Below are 18,930 nucleotides of genomic sequence, written 5' to 3'. Positions count from 1 at the left end.
TCCCCAGGAATGTAGCCTGTCATGCATGGTCCCTGCTCCCATTTTTACTCACCCACACATATACTCTATCATATCGCTGGCAGATCCTTTGTAATTTTAGCATATACAAAGCACCACAGCATGACAAATACTTGTGGCAGTCATACACTCTGCAGGACCCTTGCTATGTGGTTTGCATTATCAGTAATTCTGTCTTATCACTTTTCCTGTATGTCCCTATAGTCCTATGTTATCTGCTTTCTACAGTCCATGTTTTCTGTTGTAGAATAGTCTCCAGTAAAATGGTGACCATGCTTTTTATCATGCCATAAATGAGCCACTTAGCACAGCTATTCTGCTAATCAGGTGATTCAGTGAGATAGTCACTGAATTCCACCTATAAAACAATTTATTATTGCCTATATTTCACACTGTGGGGCCAGGTTGTGCTCATACATAAACACTAACATCATTAAAGGTGCACATGCCTGTGGATCCTGAAAGCAGATACTACAGATTTATGTATGCATGTATGCATCTATGTATATATGTATGCAGGTATATATGTATTTATTTATTATATTTACATTTGTTTTCCAGGATTGTCCACTGGGCTTAGGAGTGCCCATTTTCACTGGAGGCCTGAGGAGAAAAGCTCCACATATTACATATATATGTTGAGATAAAGTTACTCCCAACCTTTCAGATCTGCATTGTGTTAATGACCATGTCACATAGTTCATCATAGCTGTACTCAGGCATGGAAGTCATATAGGGCATGCTCACCTGTTCAGCCTTTTTGCCAAATAGCTGTTGCCCTCATTCATACTTATGAACACATGCATCATGCTGCTGTAAATGGATATCATGCTGCTGTTCTGCCCGCTGATGCATGTCAACATGCTTGTCAGTGGCATGTGGCATTGCATTTCAGCTATCATTTTCAGCCATGAACATGACCTGGTAGGAGACACCACCTGACTAGGGCAGGGCTCTCACGTGGTGCAACAGGAAGTCCAAAAATCTTTTTGCACCTGTTGCACATGTAGCATAGGGAGCACCAGCTGGATGACTAGGAAGGACCTATGTATAAGGTGTGCCTGGTAACAGGTTGCCAGACAGGTCAATGATGCCACTGGCATCACCTGTTGGCATAAACATAGTGATCTGCAAAGATTACCCCCAGACCTTCTCCACCAACTGGAAGAAAAGGATAGGGAAAGGCATCCTTACTACAGTAAGATTTCTTCATTTTTTTTTTGCTAGCTAAGCCACTGCACAGTAGGTCTGAAAGCACTTGAATAATTGCTTTCTGCTTTCATGGGTATCCTGTGCTCATCAGTGGGTTATTTCTGTGTTTTAGCAAAGGAAAAAAATCTGCAAGTAGGCTATCCTGACAGAAAAAGGCAGGCCAGACTTTCCAGATGGTAGGACTAGTGTCCTGCATTTCTCCCATCACAGCATCTATGCTTATCCTGTCTTCTACAACACTCAGTGTGCTTAGTTATTTATTAATTAATTGATTTATTTATTTGCATTTTACTAGTTTTTCACTGTCTTTACAGAGTGCTATTTTTCATTTGCTTGCATTGTGCACTAATGTCCTGCACCATTTAAGTTGTTCCTATATCTGTCATGTGTATATCTGCTGTAAGAAGCCTGATTATCATATTTATTCTAAGCTATAGGCTGCGACGCGCACTGGATGTGTAATAAGCGTTATAGAACTGTTATAAGCCTGATTATCATACTAACATGACATTACTTTTTCTTTTGCCTTTTAAACCAGTGCTCAGCGTTTAATTGCCGAAGCAGGACTTCTACATTGTGGTTATTTAATCTGTGTTTTTATAATAACTTGTGCCAGTTATATCTATACATGCCATGGTGTGTACAATTCTACATAACCACTTTTCCATAGCAGTGAGGATTTCATTTTTTTCAGTTTTAGTGCTTTATGGATTGGTCTTTGGCTATGCATACTGTTTTCCACCCATACACTGTGCTACTGTTTTATACATAAGTAAATGCTACATTGCCATTTATACACCCTGGTGATATTCTCAGACATATGACTGGTGATACCTAGCAACTGATTTGCATTGCTTTGCTGACTGTTTTCTCCTTCCAAGGCCTCCTTTAATAAAGTGTACTGTATCACACTGAGCATTGCATGTTATTTCCTGTTATGTTCTTGTAAACACTTTTCTTCATTATGTTACTTGTTTATTTTTTCCCCCTTTATTTTCATTTCTTTTGCAGGACCGGCTTTGTAAACAGGCAGCAGTGAGGTAAAGGACAGCACACTCTGCAGTGGCCACCCCACTGACTGCTACTTCCTCAGCAGTTCGTGGTCTGCACGTTTAGGCTGATGAAGTTCATCCTGTGGCATGCTTGTTGTTAGCCTCTAGTGCTTTTTTCCTATTAGTGCCACAGGCTCCTTATCAAGACTACCATGTAGAGGCCCTTCTCAGTCACATAGAATATGGTTCCACAGCTGGTGAGGACTGAGGTGGACCAGTGGCTCAGAGTCCATAATGGCACCATGGAGTACATCCTCATACAACTGATAGAGTTACTCAGCTTCCAAGCTATTATTATCAGGCCACCCAGTAGAGAAGCCCAGCCTGATATCAGCCATGAAGATGATTGACTTCTGGGCAGGGTCTCCTTGGGAGCAGCACAGCAGGCTGAAATCATTCCACTGTTTACTCCTTCAGGGTGTTACCCTTCATTGTGTGCCATTCACCATACATTGTTAGTCATTCAGTCCTTCATATCATCAGTTGCTAACCCTCTGTCTTTCTGCATAACTCCTCTTCTGTATCCCTACACACACACTTTTTGTGTCACTATTCCTGTGCTGGTCTTAGTCTGTACTATAGGCTTGAGTGGTCTTTGTCTGTATTATAAGTTTGAATGGCCTTTGTCTGTATTATTGGTTTGAGTGTTTGGCCCTGTTGCCATCCCTATACAACTCTCCTTCCAACCCACAACTTCCCCATGGTTTCATCTCCCTTGACCCTACATCTTTACAAATAAAAAAAGAATACTTGTTACAAAAAATAGGACCCTTTTCCCCCATCCCATAACACTCTTCCCGTCTCTTTAGTGCCTCTGTGTGTTCCTTTGCTTGCTCTTCCACCTTCTGTCTGTCTGTCTGTCATATCCCCTTTGTCCTTTCCATCCATATTGTCAATTTACTGGGCAGTGCTTGACTGGGCTCCCAGTTGCGCCCATCTAGCACTTTGACATGTGTGATATGCTACAGATATTTGCAACCCAACCATGACAGATAGTTCAGGGCATGATACTTGCTAGTGTTTTCAGTCAGCAAATCTCATCTTAATCTCATCTCAAATTTATCTTAAATATTACAAATGCGTTTCGGCAATGAATGCCAGATCTTGTTTTCTTTCAGACTGCATCAAAAAGTTACCCCTGCTCAAGCGATTAAGTGAATGGAAATCCTAACAGTACAGTAACTGCAGATTATCTAAAAGTCTCCGAAGGCATGATGCATAACATTGTGTGGATAAACATCTCTCCACAGAAGGAAGAAAGTCTCAGTGGTGGTGAACTTTAAATGCGTGGCAATCTATCAAAGTCCAAGATCAGGCTGAGAATAGAGGAGCCTCTTTTTTAATATTTGGTTACTGATTAGCCTCTTCTCAGAGTGGATAGAAGCTAACCTAAGCAGTATCAAGCAAAAAGTAATGCTGATAATGTCAATACATATAATACTTATGGGCTGCTAGAAACAAATAAACAAATCCTGTCTTTGCAGAACACTGGTGAGCTGGGCAGTGTTTGTTTTAGACAAAGATCCTTTAACCCAGAAACAAGCATTACTACGCTAAGATGCATAATCATCCTATGTACAATGTTTAAAATATTTAGGTGAGTTGCAAGAAAGGATTAGCAAGGAGATTATTTTTTTTTCTTCTCCATGTAAAGAAGGTTGGGCTACTGCAATAATTGCTAGCCTACATCTTCATTTTGTAAGCTTTAACATTTATTTGTACATGTGGAAAAAATGTAATTATGATGCTTCAACCATGTTCTAGGTCTGAGAAAGTATTACATAATATCACTAAATGCTGTACATTATTTAATGACAGCTGGGGAGAAAAATCACAGTAAGTATATTGTACTATTAATGATATAGAGCACTGTAACTTTCTGTTACTGTATATATTCAGCCTGGTAACTAACTTAGCCAAAGTTTGTTTCAATAATACTGTGTTTATGCACATTTCACTCTCTCTCACTCACTATAAACACATATCTATCTATCTATCTATCTATCTATCTATCTATCTATCTATCTATCTATCTATCTATCTATCTATCTCCATGCTCTAGGGACCTAAACCTTGTCAACACAATAAACAAAACATGCTGGAGGGATAGATTCCTGTCCCAGAGACTTCCCATATTCTGGAACAAACTACCTATCTATATCAAACAAAGCTCCTCATTAGCACTCTTCAAGAAACATCTCGATGATTGGATGGGAGATAGGGAATTCATCCCAGGGATCACTTTTGTGGCTCTGCTTGACAGGGGCACAGGAAAATCATTTTCTTGGGTGGCAAAAGCCAGGGTACCATTTGGCTAGGCTTATATAGGCCCTAGGGCCAATAGCCTAGTACCTACCTATGAATATATATATATATATATATATATATATATATATATATATATATATATATATATATATATACACATACAGATAGACAGAAACACACACATACAGAGTAGCTGTTTCATTCATAAAAATGTCCTGTTGTATTAGGGTTTGAACTTAAAAGTGGTGTGAATATACAATAGGCTAGCATAGTAGAAACCTGGAATAATATATTCTAAAATGAATTCCCTGTAAAAAAGAAGGACTAGAAGCCCACATTTTTGCCTCCCGTGTGTGCCTTCCTGCTAGCAATCAGCTGTACTTCAGGGCTACTCTTACTGCTCCTTTTACCTCAACGTCCCTAACACTATCATCCTCTTAATAAAGTAACCAACTCCTATGAGATCAACACAGCAAATAAACTAAATGACAGACCATGCCCACATAGATGTATGGAAAAAGCCCATTCAAGGGATGTCAGCTGAGTGGGATGTGTCCAGTTCCCTGTGTATATGATTCCATAATTACAATCACACAGATAATTCAGATCTGAATGCAGCATGCATGCTGATGTAAAACCTTTTACCTTTCTATGTGAAGTAGAACAATATTTAAAATTCTCCCTAATTTTAATCCTTTGCTCCTCACTCTTTTTGGCCTTTTCCTCAATTCCTGAGCAAAGAAAATAAGAACTGTGTTAGAATCTATGTACTTGCATCAGCCCTACTTAAATGAACACTCTAATAAGATTCACACTAGATCTTGGGTTACAAAGTGGACTCAGTTTTACTTGTTCCTATTTCCTCGACAAGAGCTGAGAAAAATACTTCCAGATGTCAATGTACCATGTAAGATCAGTATAAATTAAAAGTGCCAAAATCTGCATATGCAAACATTTAACATTCTCATGTCAAACACTATTTTAATGGTAAATAGGAAAAAAAGTATTACACTTAGCTGTCCAGTTAACATTATGGCCACCCAAAGAAAATGGATGTCATCAGAAAAACATTGTTCCTTACAAACTAATGACATTTGGAGAAAGCCAAGATTATAACCAAGAAAAAAATAGAGTTATACCTGATAGATGTAAAAAGGAAATACATTTTTAAAAATGTGCAAGCCAGTATAATTCATTCTGTGGCAGCAAATAAGAAAAAACTCAAAGCTGCACAGTATCCACCTTGCTTTAACAAGCAGATTTCTGACTAAATGATCGTGTGCAAACCCCAAAAATGGAAATGCACAATCTGCTCTTCTGCTCGTTGATTGGGCTCATATACATTACTGCTACAAAGAAATTAAGCTGATGTATGATGGTGATTAAAAATGAATGCTTTATGCAATAAAATTATTTTTTTAGTCCCTGTAATGAACTGCGGCATTTTACAATGTGTTAATGAGTCTGTGTGATCCCTGCAATTTCCTTCCATCATTAGATGACTGCTGCTCAAACTGAATACTGAAAAGGTGCTTTAACTGTGGAGATTTGCATATAATTCAGAAGTTATTCTTTTCTGGTTGTTCTATTTCTAGTTTTGTAGCACAATTATACATCTATATTACAATTTCATCCATGCTACAAATTTCCCTGCAATACTTTATGCTACCCAGTTTCAAAATATACAGCTGAAAGAGTACAGGAACATTAATCTGAGTAGCCAGAGGTAGATTCATTCTGGCACCTAAGGCCATCTCCTGATCTGGTATTCCAAGGAGAAAAGAAATTAGAGAAACTTTTTTGCTTTTTAACCTACAGGTCCATATGGCCACTAAAACTGTTCAGTCCTGACTGTAAATGCAATACCAGCATGAATTGAAAGCATACTGGCTTCTGTCAATCACAGTCCCACATACACCTGTGCCCATGGCATCTGCCGTCTTCTGTCCACCCTTAGCTATGTCTCTGTGAGCAACAGTTCACATACATATACATACCTTCATCAATTAAAGAACTTTGAAATAAAGAATCTCTTCATAAAGTAGACCTGCTGCTTTAAAAAACATTTCAGGGCAGGAAGTCAGAAGATGATTGGGATGAGAATAGATAACATTATTAAACCGTTCAGGAAAGAGACATATAAACATGTCAATGGCTGTTGTGCATGAAGAGCATCTGTCTTCATTGGTGATATCAATCATATGTCAATGCTTTATGATGAAGACGTCCATTATCACCAACACTTATCACAACTAGTACCACATGGCAACAGATTTCAGTAGAAGTAATATTTTGTAAAAAAAAAAAATGCACACTAATTCTTTACACATGATACTGCATGCAAATGAAGACAGTCACAGAAATATGGAGAAAGACAGAGAGAGTGATCAGATCTAATAATCTGCTAAGTGCCACTAAAGTAAGCATTCTTATAACTTATGAGAGGATAAATACATAAACAACTACACGTGCAATATTCAAATTCAAAACAAAATAGTTTTTAGTGGATTTACTCCATAATGTACCTCAAACACCTACAGATAACATTGCTAGTCAAAAACTGTCAAAATATGTTCTAAATGATTGACTGGAAAAAAACAAGAAACAAACTAGAAAATAAACAAAAAAATGGCACTGAAAAAGGAGCACTCAAAGTGATAGTTTATTCCTGATAAAAGTAAGCGCTTTCATACAGGATAATACCTGTGCTTCTTCAGACAAAAGTAGAAACAATGCATAAACCAATCATTTAAATGAATCCTCCCAAGATGCATCCCTAATTAAATTATGTCACATGATTAATTAAATAATGAATGTCTAAAATATGCAATTATATACTGTATGCATAGACTAGATCCAGTAAAATATAAGAAACACTGTGATGAATGTGTGTATTACACAGTAAACATGATATAAATTAATACATGACTATATCAAATAAATATACTGAATTATAAATATAAAAATATATTAAATTTAAAATCACAACCAATATGGATCTGTGCATAAAAATGTAGAAACATTTGAGAAAATGTATAAAAATGGGAACACTTTATATGCTCAAAATACTGAAATCTCAAATTTCAGTATCTCAAGTTCATAAAGTGGAAGGATTGGAACATCGCAACCCCAGAAGCGGGAAATTCAAAATCTCGAATGCGGGAGATTTTGAATTAGTGGTACTGGTGTTGGGCTGTGTTCATGGATTCAGGTAAGTGTTTATGTTTAAGGGTGTTGGGTAAGGGCTGTAGTGTGTGTTAGTGTGTGTTGTTACTGTGATGTATGTGTGCGAGAGGAATACAGTTTGTGTGGTGGTGTTTTGTGTGTGTGTATACAGTGCAATCTTGGAGTTAGAATATTTAAGTAGGGGGTGCAGGGGGGGCTTTCCCCCTGCATATAATAAGGGTAGGTGTGTGTGCATGTTTAGTTGTGTGCGTGTGTGTTGTAATGGCGTTTGAAAGTGTTGGGAGTTTGAATTTCACGGTTTTGCAGTTTCGGGATTTAGGGCTTCGTGATTGTATGGTTTTGGGTATTTGGATTTTCTACTTTATGGGCTCGAGATTCTGTTATTCAAGATTTCAGAATTTCGAGCTTATAAAGTGAAAACATAAAAATATATAAAAATATTGCTGCTGAATGAATGTGTAATTAATCCCATCTGCAAAATGCTTGAATTATAATAGTGAAAATTCTAATTATATAATACTTCAATATGAAAATATATCATATATATATATATATATATATATATATATATATATATATATATATATACAATGGCATAAAATTCTCCTATCTGATAAGGCTTTTTAGTTTCAGTATACATGCTATTGAGCACATTTCATTGATACCAGGGTATCTAAATGCATCACATCTGAGCTGCCACAATAGTTCACATTTCTCCAATCGTAAGGAGGTTGGGCCACCCCTAATACGGTTGATAACTTGGTCAATTACTCTAAATTCAACAATATGTTCTGGGAAATTTATAATATGCTTGGTCAAGGCATTCTCAACTTTTTTGTTCTTGACTGCATATAAGTGTTCATACATGTTGTCTCCAAGTCTCCTGTCTGATTTTCCTATATAAAAAAACAGGGCAAATTTTACACTTAGCCAAGTAAACAATACCTCTAGTATTACAGTTGAATCTACCCGTACAAGAAAATCTCATATCTCTGACTGTGAAGGAGAGCCCTGTGCTAACATGTTTGCAATAGGGGCATGATTCACATTTAAACATGCCTTTTATTCTAGTGTTATTAATTTTCTTTTGCTCCAAAATGGATTTTAGATTTACGCCCCTTTTAAATATAATCATGTCAATTCTAGTGTACATATTAGTACTTTGGATTTTTCAACTGTGTTTATTACCCCGTTTTGCAATGAAGCATATGTGATAAAGCACATTGTGTACAAGAACTGGGACCTAATATCAGCTGATGCTAATGTAAGGGATAATTTTCCCAGTAGGCCCATAAGACCCAGAAGTGTGTGTATGTGTGCCCACGAAAGATTCTACTGTCACATTAAATTATTTTTTGTACCTTTTAGCCTTGGTTATTTTTTGTTTTATAGTAGTTCTACAGTTTATACTGTGGTGGTGGTGCTGCAGTAGCATTGTCGCCTCACAGTTAGACGTTGCCCATTCGATTCTCAGTTAGAGCATCTTCTGTGTGGCAATATGCATGAATGGGCGTTCCTTCGTTGTTGTGCATTAGGCCCCGCAAGCCAGCACGTAAAAATCTACTGCCAATCATTAGTGGACCAGAGTTCCGCTGTGGCGACCCCTAACCGGGAAAAGCCGAAAGACACAAACAAAGTAGTTCTACAGTCTGTTTTGTAGTAGCAGCTACTCAAAGGTGACCCGTGTTTCACTTTGAGCGATGAAAGATCCAGTGCTACAAGGAACCAAAATTTACACAAACACATAAACAAGACTTGCAAGAAACAGGATTCTAACTCAATATATTTCCAGCTTATGCAATAACTTATCAATACAAATCAAGCAAAATACACGTTAATCTGCCTTTAAGGTAATCCTGATGATAGGATGGGTTGATAATGGACAAGAATGGAAGGGGAGTGACCTAAAAGCATATAGGTAATAATAAACAGGGTGGCAATGGATGCAGTGAAGAGAAGAGTAAAGCTCTTTGTATCTAGACTGAGTGGAACAGGGCTGCCTGCAAAGGGAACCTCATCAGAAACAATGCATTTACTTTGATTCATAATGATTTTGATGGTTCTCCACTTTACCTAGAAAAGTAGTTGTGTAGTATACAATAAAATGCATGATGATTAGAAAACCTGTTCAGCTAACGCTCTTAAGGCACAACAATGACCATTGTAACTGAGATTTGGAATAACCCTGAAGCTTAAAGTACGCAGTAGATATGGAAAACAAGATAAAAACGCTTCTGTAAAAGTGAGTAACTGAATGCCTGTGGGAATTATACCCATGGTGAAAGTCAGTTAATCAAGCATTGGAAATGTGATTTGGTTGTGCATTAGATGTCCATGTTATGGAATATAGCTCTCACAAGATATGTGGCGGATAAAGGTATAGGACAGGCTAATGCCTCTATTGTGTCTGATGTCACAAAATGTATCATGTCTCAATTTATGACCAGGGTCTTGGAGGATGTACAAGCTGTCCTTACTGGATGCACATGCCAGATATCTTTAGGCCTAAGCAAGTGTTGTTAGTGTGCAGCAGAACAGGTCCAGTTGCAACCGCTTCTGGAATTGTTCTGGTATCTAAGCAGACTGGCTGCTGTAGGGCAACACATTTTATAAATATATCAATATCTATATTTATATTTATATCTATATATTTATATCTATAGCTATCTATATATAGAACGAGGAAAATAAAGAAAAATGTATAAACTGAAAAATACTGACAAAATTGAAGTTATAGTAGTGGAGGGATAATACCCTTTCCAGCTGTTGTGATACCTCAGAAAAAGTTCCTGTGGATATGGGGGGTGGGGGGTCCTTGGGAAACAAGGCTGGAATATAGAGAACTATATTGGCAAATCAGTCTTGATGCCAACCACCCCTCTGGCCTCAATGGAAATATTAGCATTGCCCCTGTTCTAAAACTTAGAGTGGGAAAAATTATGAGGGATGAAATGTATACTCTTCAGTTCAATGTTCTTATCTGTTTTTATTAAGAAATGATCTTGCCCCCCCCCACTCCTTTTTTTCTTTACTACTATTGACATGTTTTTAACTTTAATATTTTAGGTTGTCACAAGACGGAGCCCTTCAAATGGTTAGACTGTTAATATATGTACTTTTAGTACTTTTTAGTATTTAAATAAATGTTTAAGAGTATCAAAAAGTATATATTTTTAAAGATAAATACTGGTTTACAATAGGAAAACCTATTGATTACTTTTTACAAAGGTTTAAATGTATTTTATTTTATTTTACTGACTTGGGGTAGTTAAAAAAAATGACCTTGTTGATTGGTTTAGGGAGTACGTTAAGGGTATAAAAGGTTTAATTAACTTGTATATGGCATCTGATGAAGTATGTGAAGCTGTGGACAAAAACATATTGTGAAATACAAGGGGAAGGTTAATTGGAATTAAAGTGTGTTTTATCTTTTCCAAGGCATCTGGTGGTGTTTACTTTACACTGCCTGTTTTGTTTGATGGTTATTGGTGTTTGCTGGCACTTTTTAAACCTGTTTTGTCTTCTTATTTTATCGGGTTGTGGTTTTAAAAGATATGGAGAGCACCAGTCCCTCGCCTAGGCAACAGTATATGAGGAATAATGACATTGGTGAAGCACATAAGCTGATTGGCCAGCTAACTTAGTCAGTCAACCTGCTGACTCCTATTGGGTATTCCCTTGCTGCCATCCATTCCTTGGGTCCCACTAAGCTGAATCTGGATGGTATGGTGGCGGAAAGTGGTATTCGGGCAAGAAACGAACCGCAAACCTCTGATGAAGTTATAAATAGAACTGATGGACATCCAAGTGGCTTGAACACTCAGAATGTAGGCACGGGACTTCCAAGGATTTTTTTAACCCAACAAACCAATGAGGAGAATGGGAGAGTCCTAAGTTGCTGTGCTACTGTTGAGACTGGAACATTTAATCAAGGTGACTGTTTATTAAATGTTCTTGGGTGGCGTAAGCCAGGGAACCTTGTTGGCTAGGCTTACTTAGGCCCTTGGGCCAATAGCCTAGTACCTACCTATGACAACAGGACAGACTAATGATATTAACCAATGGTTGAAAAACCAACACAAATTATCTATTAATGGTGTTAACTTTTCTACTAATGATATGGTTGAACTGGAAACATACCAAAGCAGCTTGGACAAGCTGCATATTTTAATGGGCAGATATAAAGTTTTGAGCATTGATACAGACTATTTAAATGAGTGTCTCAAACTTGATATTGTTCCAAAGGGTTTGAGGGTGTGAAAATACCCAAACAATGTAAATTAGGGTCTGACTACCACAAAGAATTACTTGAGATTTTTATCAAATGTGGTTTGGATATTGTAAGAGTAATTATTAGGCGAAATTCCAACACCATGAGTGAGTTACAACAGCAAATAGAGGAAGTTAACAAATGAATAGTAAATGATTTATTGTACACTGTAGACACCGAAAAGGAAAACTATTTTCAAATACGAAAGAGAATTGAAGAGAAATGTAATTTGAATATTAAGAGAAAATTTAAGAAACTACAGAGGGACATTGAGGAATACAGGGAAAAATGTAGTTACTCCTCCCCAAAACCTCCAAGGAATGATAGGCGTGGAAGTTTGGTGGGAGCGCCAATAGGGGAATACAATGACAACATGCCTCACAACAATGGTATTTTAATCAAGGAAGGGAAGGCTAACAACGAGGAGGTTTGTGACCCTAATGAATTTCCACCATTGTGTAGATCTGAAAAAATAATGAACAAGAATGACCCCCATTTCCAACAGGATTTTTCCTACTGGAGAGTAGGATGGGGAAAAAGGTGAGGGGGAGAAAAGGGAACTAGTTGAAAATCTTGTCATTAATAGAGTGGATTCCATTTGAACTTTGAATAATTTTCACATTTTCAACTATATCAACTTAAGATTTGTCTAGGGAACACTTTGAGCTTTTTTTAAAGGGTTTAAATTTATACCCAACAAAAAATGTAATACAACTAAACTTATTTTGGACCTAAATATGTTTCCCAGGAAATTAAACCTTAAAGTTTTTTCCATGGGAACCAAACTTCTACTGTTAATGACAGTCTTAGAAGAAAAAGTGTTTTCAACCCGGCCCTGCATCCCCAACTGGCTAATTTTGAGCGTGTTGTGGAAAAAGGACTAAGGAAGTCCATTCCTAGTAAAAAGACTGGCTTCAACCTCATCATAAAAGAGAGTGAAATTCTGACGTACTTGAAGAACAATAATAATATCAGGTTGATGAAACCAGACAAGGGCGGTGGAGTAGTTTTAATGGACTCTATCCTCTACAAAGGGAAAATGTTAGAAATTTTACGTGAGACCGAAACATATGCTAGGGTTTCAAAAATGAGAACAATATTGCGAACTGAAAGATCGACTTGGCTATAAGTTGACCTCTTTTTGCAGGGGACTATTGATTTAACTACTTTGAATTACCTAAAGAATGACCAGTCAAAGGTACCGACCATTTTTGGCATCCCTAAGGTACATAAAGATCTGAATAAGCCCCCCCTTTACAACCTTTTGTTGTGGTGGAAGGGTCCAAGACAGTCACCCCTAGCCAAATTCCTAGACAAAAACTTAAAAGCCTATGGGGAACTGAAAATGAAAAACTAAAGGACTCATGGGACTTTCATTTCATGATTCCTTTGGATCAGGACATCGAAAAAGTGATTTTTGTCACTACAGACATAAAAGATTTGTTTTCGGTTATTCCACACACTGATGGGTTATAAATGTTTGAGGAAGCCCTCATTCTAAAGGGGAAAGGTAATCAGAATGATTTCCAGCTTTGCTTAACCCTGATGGAATTTGTGCTTAGGAACAACTATATCTTCTTCAGTAGTGAGTTTTTTCAGCAAATAAAGGGGTGGCCTTGGGGGCAAACTGTGCTCCAATGTACGCCAATATAGTGCTAGCAACAAGGGAGATAGAATGTATCTTGGAATCTGAGTACAAAAGTTGTTGTTCACTATACAGGAGATTTTTGGATGACATATGTAATTTTTGGACCGAAAGTGAAACTAAACTCACTGAGTTGATTAGGTACATGGAAAATACATCTAGCTTCTTGAGTTTTACTTACATTACAAAGGACAAAATGAACTATCTTGATGTAACTATACATAAAACCGAAACGAGGTTGAGATTGACTGTGTATAGGAAAGGCACTTTTTCAAACTCATACTTGCACTATAAGAGTGCACATCCCATGTTTCAGAAGAAAAGTATTACCAGAGGGCAGTACATTCAAGCTAGCCGAATGACCTCTGATGATGAAGATTTTCACCTCGAATGTGAAAGGTTACTAAGTATGTTTTTGGAAAGGGGATACCCTCTAGATTTAATTAACAATATTAAGACAGAAATTATTGAGAAAAGGAAAGAAAGATTTGCCCCTCTCCTAGGAAGGAGAACATTAAAGAGTCAATTGATAAGGGGAAAATGTTAGGGAACAGTTTTGATCATGCCCTCGTCATGGAATTCAGTGTTGATTCTTACTATTAATAAGGAATGGGAGAAATTTATTGAACTGACAGATCTGACTGCCCTCAAATCTGAGTCACTTCATATCGACATAATATTATCATACCAACAAGGCTGTGGCTGACAACAAGTAAAGAAAAGGGACCTATAAATGTGGGTGCTCACAATGTTGTTATATTATAAATCAGGAGAGAGTCAAGTGTTCCTAGTACGAACCGAGAATTAGTAGCTGACACCTTTCACAACTGCAACACGATGGATGTGATTTTGCCACCTGTGGAAAATGTGGGGCATTTTATATTGGTAAAACCGAGTAAAAACTAAAAAGATGGATTTATGAGCACTACTACGACATAAGCAATCAGAATGACAAAAATGCACTTTACAAACATACAAAATATTATGAAGGTGATAGGGTTTCCTTCTTTGCAATTGAAAAAGTTCCTGTGGATATGGGGGGGGGGGGGTCCTTGGGAAACAAGGCTAGAATATAGAGAACTATATTGGCAAATCAGTCTTGAAGCCAACCACCCCCCCCTGGCCTCAATGCAAATATTAGCATAGCCACTGTTCTAAAACTGTGAGCGGCTAAATTATGAGGGATGAAATATATACTGTTCAGTTCAATGTTCTTATCTGTTTTTATTAAGAAATGTGCTTGCCCCCCCCCTCCTTTTTTTCAGTTTTCTTTACTACTATTGACATGTTCTTTACTTTATTATTTTAGGTTGCCACTAGATGGAGCCCTTGAAATGGTTAGACTCTTAATATACATAGGTTCATAGGTTCATACTAGGCTATCTGCCCTAGGGCATTTATAAGCCTAGCCAGAGTGTGTTTTGCTTTCGCCACCCATTTTAAATTAATTTTGCTATGCTTTTTTTCGAGGTTAGTATACTGTGCCTCTGTCTAACAGTGACACAGAAGTGATACCCAGGGTAAACCTACAATCTCCCATCCACTCATCAAGATTACTCTTGAAGAGAGTCAATGAGGGACTCTGCCTAACCTGGACTGGGAGTTTATTTCAGAGTGAAGGGAGCCTCTGGGTTATGAATCTGTCCCTCCAGCATGTCCTATTTATTTCAGTGCTGAGGTTCAAGTCTCTCAAGCACGTAGCTCGATGGGATTTGGATTTTCTGAGGTGCAGCATGTCCACTAAATCCAGGCTGGACGTGGCTTTATACGTCAGGCACAGATCGCCTCTGAGCAGGCGGTATGCCACTGAGTAGAGCTGGAGTTTCTTTAACCGGACAGCATATGGCATCTGTTTGAGCCCTTTGATCCTCTTGGTGAGGTACTTTTGGGGTCTTTCCAGTTGCTGCAGGTGTCTGGTAAGGTATATCCCAAAAGGGGCATTGTACTCAATTATGGGCCTGATGAGGGATGAGTAAAGAGGCATGATGACCTCCCCTGATCTAGATGTGAATCCCTTCATGATTAGGTGGGCTATATAAAATGTTTTTCTAACCACTTTGGCCACGTGGTTGTCAAATGAGAGATTGCTATCAACTTGGGTCCCCAGGTCCCTAATCACTTCTTCTGTACTTAATGGATTACCACTTATGTGGTAATTTGTGGGCACTTTGTTTTTGCCAAAGGGGATGACTATACACTTTTTGGAATTTAGCTTGAGGCCATGGCTCTGGCACCAGTTGTCTGTTTCTATGAGGCACTTTTGGAGGATGCTTGTGTTGGCTGGAGAGTCGATTATGGCACCCAGTCTGCAGTCATCTGTGAACTTGGTCAGCCACAGTCCTTCCGTGTTGGCCTGTACCTCCGAGAAATATATACCGAGCAAGAGAGGTCCCATAACTGAGCCTTGTGGGATGCCACTTGTAACTGGTTTGGAGTCTGACATGGCTCCAGCAATTCTAACCATGTGGGTTCTGTCCTTGAGCCAGTTTGCAACCCATTTAGTGACATAGGGGTTTATATTTAAGCTGGTGAGCCTATCTATAATGCCTGAGTGGGGTATTGTATCAAAGGCTTTTGCGAGGTCCAGGTAGGCTGTGTGGACCACCTTCCCCTCGTCAATGGCCTTGGTGACTGTTTCAAAGAAATCGACCAGGTTTAAGAGGCAGGATCTGCCCTTAACCAAGCCGAACTGAGTAGGATCCAGTGTCTGTAGATCCCCAATATCTTTATTTATGAGGTCCATGATGATCCTTTCCATGGCTTTGCAGACCAAGCTAGTCAGGCTTATGGGGCAATAGTTTCCAGGATCCGTTGAGGCACCACCTTTGTGGAGAGGGACCACTGTTGCTGTACGCCACTCTTTCAGTACATATCCTGTAGTAAGACTGAGATTGAACAGTAGTTTTATGTTTGGGCTTAGCTCTTCTTGGAGTTCATGTAGGATGCAGCCCGGGACACCGTCTGGTCCCATTGATGCTGTGTTTTTTGCTTTGGAGAGGCGGCTCTTACCTGAGCATCTGAGATGTCAGGGGGGCAGCACTCTGCTGGTATAGATATTTGCCCTTTTGGTGGGGGGGGGGGGGGGAGTTTGCGCTGAACCTGTCAGCTAGGATGTTGGCAATGTCTGTGGGTTCGGTGTATTTTTTGTCATATTGGACTAATTCTGAGCATATCTGGGAATTCCCACCCAGGTTCCTAACATAACTAAATAAAGCCTTGTGCAATTTTTCTCTCAAAGCTGGCCTTAGACGATTTTAAGAGTGCCCGTAGTGTTTTGCTAATACTGATCAGAGATGCCTTCCCTTTTTGGGATTTTGCTCGATCCTGTAGTAGCTTCCTCATTCTATTGTATAGTTTGTTTATGGCTGGGGTCCACCAAACAGGATGTCTGCCTTTGGTGGACTGGGTCTTGGTTTTATTTGGGATACATGATCCATGCATTCCTGAAGGTGTTCATAGAATGCATTTATAAAGGATTCTGCGGTCTGGGCCGTATTTTCCACAGGCCCGGGGGCTTTGAAGGATTCCACCTCGGTTTTGAGGAGTGTGAAATTTGCTTTAGAGAAGTTTTTCACTGTGGTTTTCTGGGCATGGGGTGGGGTCAGGATGTGAATATCCAGTGAGATTAGTTTATGGTCTGATCTTACCAGTGAGGCATACACTTCTGGTCTGCAGCTTAGAGTCCCCATGTCGGTGATGATCAGGTCCAGTATGTTTTCCCCTCTTGTGGGAGTGGTAACAAGTTGTTCCATAGCATTTGAGTTTAAAAATTCTAGGAACCTTTGGGCTAGGGTGTTGGAGCTAGAGTAATGCTCCCATTCTAAGTTTGGGTAGTTGAAGTCGCCCAATATAATGGTGTTTGGAGTGACCTTCATATTTTCCAGTGTTCTCAGGAAGGCCGAGTGGGGTTCCTGGGTTTGGGAGGGTGGTCTGTAGCAGGCTATAAACTGGAAGGCAGTTTTACCCACTGTTAGTTGCACATGGATAGTCTCTGATGCTTCGTGCTGTGCCACCAACCTGGAGGTGTGGGTATCTTTGACGAATATTGATACTCCCCCTCCTTTTGTGGTTCGGTCCAAGTTTTGGGGCCGAAAAACATGGTATGAGGTATAACCTGGTAGTGCTGGGGTGCTCTCAGGAGCCTTGAACCAGGTTTCTTTTACTGCACAGATATCGATGTTCTCCATGCTAAGGAGAGTTTTGATTGCGTGCATCTTGAGGTTTAGACTTCTGGCATTGAGTAGCATTACTCTTTGTTTCTTATCCCTTGTGATACCTATGGAGGTGGGTTTGTCTTTTGAGCCTTGCCTAAAAAAGGCACTATGGGGGTAGCAAGAGCCTTTGCCAATATCCGGAAGACCAGGGGTGACAGGTGCAAGCCATCCCTAGCAAAGCATCGTGGCTTGTCGAGCATGTCATCCCAGGCTGACAGGCATTGGATCCCCTTTGAATGACAATAATACATAAGCCAGTTGTTGAAATTGATCATCTTGTCTTCATATTGTGGCATCATTCTTGGTGAGGGTAAGATGCTACTCAAGGTCAGGGTCATACCAGCCAGGGCTACATGCTCAGAGAGCTCCTCTATGTCTCTTTTCATGTAGTCCAGGGAGGTACGTCTCAGGTCATTCACACCAGCATGGACAATGACTGAGTCATATTTGTACTTGCCTTGGAGTGACCTGAGTGCATGTGTTATGTGGCAGATCCTAGCGCCAGACAGGCAGCTCACCATGACCTTCTCCTTGTTCAGCCTGGTGAGCGGGACGTCAGTGTGCCTGACAATAGAGTCACCTATTACAAGTGTATCAGGTGTTTTGTTTAGCCTTAAGGGCTGTGACACTGGCTTTGTGAGCTATGTGTAGCACGTGTTTTGTTTTGGGGTAGCGGTTGCTTGGGTGTCTGCTTTGGAGGTCTCTGCTGCTTAGGCAGATTTTTATTTAGAGCCTCCGAGTATGTTTTTGTGTGTTTATGTATTTGGTTTGCTGTCATGGTAGGTCTATGTGAGACTGGAATTGTAGTGAGTGTGGTTTCCTTCTCCTCCTGACTGGTTACGCCAGTACTGAGTTGAGAGAGCTTAGCCTCCAGTTTGGCTATATGGTTGCATCTCTCACATGTCTTGGAATTTGTTGGGAGGAGGAGAGGGTTATCTGTGTACATGAGGCAGTTGTAACATTGCCTCAAGATTCCCAGATTCACCAGCTGGACCAGAGAGAAGATTGACAACTGACCTTTGGACATGCTAGAATAGTATTGGGAATTCCTTTATAATTGAAAAA

General features: G+C 39.2%; 1 protein-coding gene across 1 annotated transcript in view; it reads right to left on the bottom strand.

Annotated features, from left to right (window-relative positions):
- Positions 1–18,930, bottom strand: part of MDGA2 (MAM domain containing glycosylphosphatidylinositol anchor 2) — a 4,933,289-nt gene that overhangs the window by 3,058,671 nt on the left and 1,855,688 nt on the right. The window lies entirely within an intron of this gene.

This window comes from Protopterus annectens, chromosome 6.part0 (genome assembly GCF_019279795.1).
Source record: "Protopterus annectens isolate FY-2018-M chromosome 6.part0, PAN1.0, whole genome shotgun sequence".
Taxonomy (NCBI): domain Eukaryota; kingdom Metazoa; phylum Chordata; order Ceratodontiformes; family Protopteridae; genus Protopterus; species Protopterus annectens.
Note: the sequence above shows the minus strand (reverse complement) of the source record. Positions and strands in the feature narration are given on the sequence as shown.